The sequence below is a fragment of the Podarcis tiliguerta genome (genome assembly GCF_965153285.1).
Source record: "Podarcis tiliguerta genome assembly, chromosome: 16".
NCBI lineage: Eukaryota > Metazoa > Chordata > Lepidosauria > Squamata > Lacertidae > Podarcis > Podarcis tiliguerta.
In genome coordinates this window covers 6,185,083-6,190,219 of record NC_139549.1, presented here as the reverse complement: position 1 = coordinate 6,190,219, position 5,137 = coordinate 6,185,083, and the positions used below count along the sequence as shown (strand labels likewise).

Here is a 5,137-nt window from a genome sequence, read left to right as displayed (position 1 = left end):
GATGATACAGTGAACCTGTGAACATCTTCCCAAGCCTACGGATGTTGGAGGAATGTGAGATTCCAAAGGAAAAACTCAAAAAGAGGAAGAAAGATGCCCTGAGGTCTTTGAGGTGTTGATCTCATCTTTTCCTATTGACATATAAAAATGTACACATATATCTAATTGGAACACTTAGATTAAAAGGAATGACCTCTAGCAAGAGAGCTCAGATGCGCTGTTGAGTCACAATGGTGACGTTCAGCCGCATGGGTCCAATGAAACAGTCAATTCCCTTTTTTTGAGCATTTGAATTTATGAAGCCATCCTTCTCAGGTGCCCTCTGGTGTGTGCTTGACATGAGGTTTACAATGTGATGAGTCTCAAGTGCCTCTAATTATAGACCTTGGGAAAAGTCTCTTGAGGTGGAAGATGTGAACCAACACGATGAACATGGGATTGGGAGATGGAAAATGCAGCACATAGACATGTGCTTTGAGTTGCAATGAAGAACGTCTCCATTCATTGGCGGTGCCTCATTTCCTAGGGGCTGGGTGCTTAGTCCTGTATAAAAAGATCTTCCATCCCAAGCTCTTCACTCATTCCCTTGAATCTCCATTGTGCTTCCAAGTTCCGACTGCAGTACAAGGTAAGTTTGAATTTAATTGCGGGTTATTTAGATAGCATTAAACTTCTTACAAAAAACACATCCATAATTAGAGTTATTGGGTAGATTTACGGGAACTACCTGCAGGACAAGATCCATCAGGTTTTCTTCGTTACTACTTTATTCCACTTCATTTCTTACAGAGATTTTTTTTTCTTCAGTAGAAGGAATGAATTTGCAAACAAATCCCTTTTCAGAATTCCGTTCCTCATTGTTAAATGTTTTCCAGATAGTGTGAATACTTTGTGAGGTTTTTGGCTGAATCTTCACCTAATTCTGGATAGTTCTCATTGGCACTCCAGAATATTAGACTTCAAGGTTTTTTAAATAATCTTTTGAGTCACAGTCTTAACATGCTGATGTGTGTTGGGCTCTCAGGCCACGGCTGAAATAAGAACAGGGATCTCAAGTATACTTTATACTCAATATACTGAAGGCATAACATGAAGAGAAAAATGTACTCTGTGTTTCTCCATGCATGTATGGATGTGAGGACTGCATGGTTTGATTACTGAAACCAACTCTTCATTTTTTCCAGCTCCACTCCATCAAAATGGCCTGTTGTCAAAACAAGTCTCAATGCTGTTCCAAGTGTGGCTGTTCCCCCTGCTGCTGTTCACAGAGTCAGAGCTGTTCCAAGTGTGGCTGTTCCCCCTGCTGCTGCCACAAGGCTAAATGCTGTTCCAAGTGTGGCTGTTCCCCCTGCTGCTGCCAAAAGTCCTCCTGCTGTTCCAAGTGTGGCTGTTCCCCCTGCTGCTGCCAAAAGTCCTCCTGCTGTTCTAAGTGTGGCTGTTCCCCTTGCTGCTGTCAAAAGTCCTCCTGCTGTTCCAAGTGTGGCTGTTCCCCTTGTTGCTGCCACAAGGCTAAATGCTGTTCCAAGTGTGGCTGTTCCCCTTGCTGCTGCCACAAGGCTAAATGCTGTTCCAAGTGTGGCTGTTCCCCCTGCTGTTGTCAAAAGTCCTCCTGCTGTTCCAAGTGTGGCTGTTCCCCCTGCTGTTGTCAAAAGTCCTCCTGCTGTTCCAAGTATGGCTGCTCCCCCTGCTGCTGCCAAAAGTCCTCCTGCTGTTCCAAGTGTGGCTGCTCCCCCTGCTGTTGCTCTTCCCAGTCCCGCTGCTGCTGCCCCCGCTGCTGCAACCAGTCCTGCTGCTCTCCGTGCTGCTGTTCCCGTTGTCGTCGCAGCCCCTGCTGCCGCTGCAATCAGTGCGGCTGTTCCCCCTGCTGCTGTTGCAACCAGAGTTGCTGTGTCCCCTGCTGCTGCGGCCAGACCTGCTGCTCTACTTACCAGTACAAGTGCTGAACTCTTTAGAAACTGCTAATGGGGCCTTCGATGCAAAAACTAGAAAGTCAGCCCAGATCCTGGAAACAGAATCCGGGTTCCTGGTTAGAAGCTCAATACTCAGAATATTGGAATCAACATCAACACAAAGCAATATTTAAATGCATGCTGGTTGCCTTCCTGTTGAGCGAGATGCCTCAAACTTTGTCCCTGCCTCCTTTCATGAAATTCTTCTCTTCAAAACCCCTAAAAGTGCCTTGATTTGTTCATGGAATATATATAGTGTTCTATGTTTCCCTTTTGGTGTATTGGGTATATTTTTCTCTCTGTAGCTCTTCCTAATGTCCACTAATTAAATTCTGAATTCCTGGCAGTGTCTTCTATTGTTGGTTGAAAATCTTTAGCTCAGTTGGAGGGTAGAGGGTCTGCTTTATCTGCACAAGGTCCCAGGTTCAAAACCCATCATGTTCAAGTGGACCAGAGAATGTTCCAGCTCCAAAACCAATGGATTGATTCTGTATACGGCAACTTTCTATGTGCCTATCCAAAAGAACATGAGGCTTGTTCATGGAGGCTAAGGCCATCAATGCTACTGATGGCAGTGTTGCCCCTTCACTGTTGGGTCTCCTGATGTTCTCCAGCCCTTGTCACCATCTTCCTCAGTAGCTGCAAACCTTCACTTTTGAGCTTTATAGTGAATGAACTGGTCTACCACACTCAATGATCCCAGTTACTGCCATGGCATGGCTCATTCTGATGCTCTATTTGGCCAACGTACTCCAGATATTTGTTACACAATTCTACTGTAGGCTCAGGATCATGTGCTGCATATGTAATCAAGGTGTTGACCTTAAAATCCTTCAATGGCATCTGGGTTATGTGTTGACAATGTAGCTCTCGAATCGGTCCTTTGATGTGTTGCTCACATAACCGAAGTGTTAGATTATGTCTTCACCAGCATATAACCAAAGAGTTGGTAGTATACTCTTTAATAAAGTGGTCAGGGAGAAACAGCTGCAACTGGATGGAAGAATGGAAAAGCTTCAGTGGACACCAAGCAGGGCTCATTGTAGAAAATTTGGGTGACAGTCATTGACTGTCCAATAATTATAATATTCTTTAGATTAGAGCCATTGCTTTAAAGGGCCTATGTTATTCATGTCTATTAATTACAATGGGCATTCACTGAATAGGACTGAGACTGAGTATAAACCAGTGAATTGCTGATGATGAAGGCCCACTCAGAGTAAACCCACCGAAAAGACTTGCCCTAAGTTAGTAATATTGATTAATTTCACTGGGTCTGCTCTAAGTGAGAGTGACATTGTGTACAGCCCATTAATTCAGAACTCCAAAATCACTTTAATCTTTTGTTGATCTGGTTTACTCAGGCTCATACATTGGTAGTGATAGTAGAAGTAGTACAATTTATTTGCTTCCCTTCACCCTAAGGTCCCAAGGTGGCTAACAACAATTAAAACACAGTAGTTGCTTCATAACACACAGAGTAGCCTACTAGGCACTGGCTACGGGGGGGAATCAGGAAAGAGATGTGTGATAAAAGTCCTATAGGTTGTTCGGGTGATTCAATGATTTAATCTGAGCTTAAACTAGAGTTAAGCTTGTTGGTGTCTCTGGTATTTTCTTTCTCTTACATCGTGGATAATGCCTAGAATTCTGAAGATATGAACCTTTTGATAACAGTTGGCTTTGCTTTATATTGTGCTGGAACATTATGCCGGAAACATGCATTTCTGTTGCTGGAAACCACAGGAAGGGAGGGTGCTATTGTGCTTGAATCCTGCTTGCAATTATCCAAAGGGCATTTGGCTGACTACTGTGAAATCAGGATGGTAAACTAGATGAACTAGTGGCCAGATCCAGAAGACTCTTCTTATATTCTTAAGGTATCTTCCCCCCCCCCCTTTTTTTTTTGCAGTGGTGGGTCTCAAAATAGAGTAAGAAAAAAAATTCCCTGAAGTTTTTGAGATGTTGACCCCATCTTTTTCTATTGACTTATAAAAATATGTACACTTATTCTAATTACATCACATGCATTAGAACAGTGATGGCCAACCTTGGCCCTCCAGCTGTTTTGGTACTACAATTCCCATCACCCCCTGACTACTGGTCCTGTTAGCTAGTGATGATGGGAGTTATAGTCCCAAAACAGCTGGGGGGCCAAGGTTGGCCATCACTGCATTAGAAGGAATGAGCACAAGTAATGAACCTCAGACGTAGCAACTGTTGCTCCTCTTCTCATTGCACCCCATGCTGCTGGAACCAGTGTGGTTGTTCCCCTTGCTGCTGTTGCAACCAGGGTTGCTGCTCTGTTTGCTGCTGTGGCTCCAACTCCTCCTGCTCTTCTGGTTGCAATTCTTTCCACGCCAAATGCTGAGCTCCTTAGAAATTGCCAACAGCACTGCGGATATAAAAACCAACAAGGAAGCAACATTCCACTGGCTGCTTGTCAACTCAACACCCGGAATGTCAGGAATATATATATATATATATATATATATATATCCTGGTTTTCTTCCCAGGCTCATCTCGCTGAGTTCAATGCCTCATTGCTGAGTTCAGTGTTCCGTCCCCTTTTGTGAAACTATTGCTTAATTCTCTTCAATACTTCTTCTAAATTTTCAGTGAAGGAGGCCTGACTTTTTCATGGAATATATGGTGCTCTTATTATCCCCTTGGTGTTTGGTGCGTGATTGTCTCTGCCTAACTCTGGGACGCAGATGACACTGTGGTGTAAACCACTGAGCCTTGGGCTTGCCGATCAGAAGGTCGGTGGTTCAAATCCCTGCAGTGGGGTGATCTCCCATTGTTCGGTCCTAGCTTCGGTCAAAGTGCAAGTAGATAAATAGGTACCACTCCGGCGGGAAGGTAAACACCATTTCCATGCGCTGCTCTGGTTTTGCCAGAAGCAGCTTAGTCATGCTGGCCACATGACCCGGAAAAACTGTCCTTGGACAAACGTCAGCTCCCTCGGCCAGTAAAACAAGATGTGTGCCACAACCCCAGAGTCATCTGCGACTGGACTTAACTGTCAGGGGTCCTTTACCTTTACCTTTAACTCTGAAATGACTCCTACAATGAAATTCTGGAATCATGGCTTTGCAGGGTGTTGTTGGTTCATTCTGTACTTCACAAAACTCTTCCTTGCGGGAAGGTGCATTGCTCAATGGAAGTGCCCCTGCTCTGCATGCAGA

At 44.3% G+C, this 5,137-nt stretch overlaps 1 long non-coding RNA gene across 1 annotated transcript; it reads left to right on the top strand.

Moving 5' to 3' along the window:
- The first annotated feature begins 365 nt into the window (after nucleotides 1-365).
- Nucleotides 366-2,295, top strand: LOC310665955. Its single transcript, XR_014505731.1, has 2 exons — nucleotides 366-628; nucleotides 1,185-2,295. It is a non-coding gene; the product is annotated as an uncharacterized lncRNA (long non-coding RNA).
- Nucleotides 2,296-5,137: the final 2,842 nt, after the last annotated feature.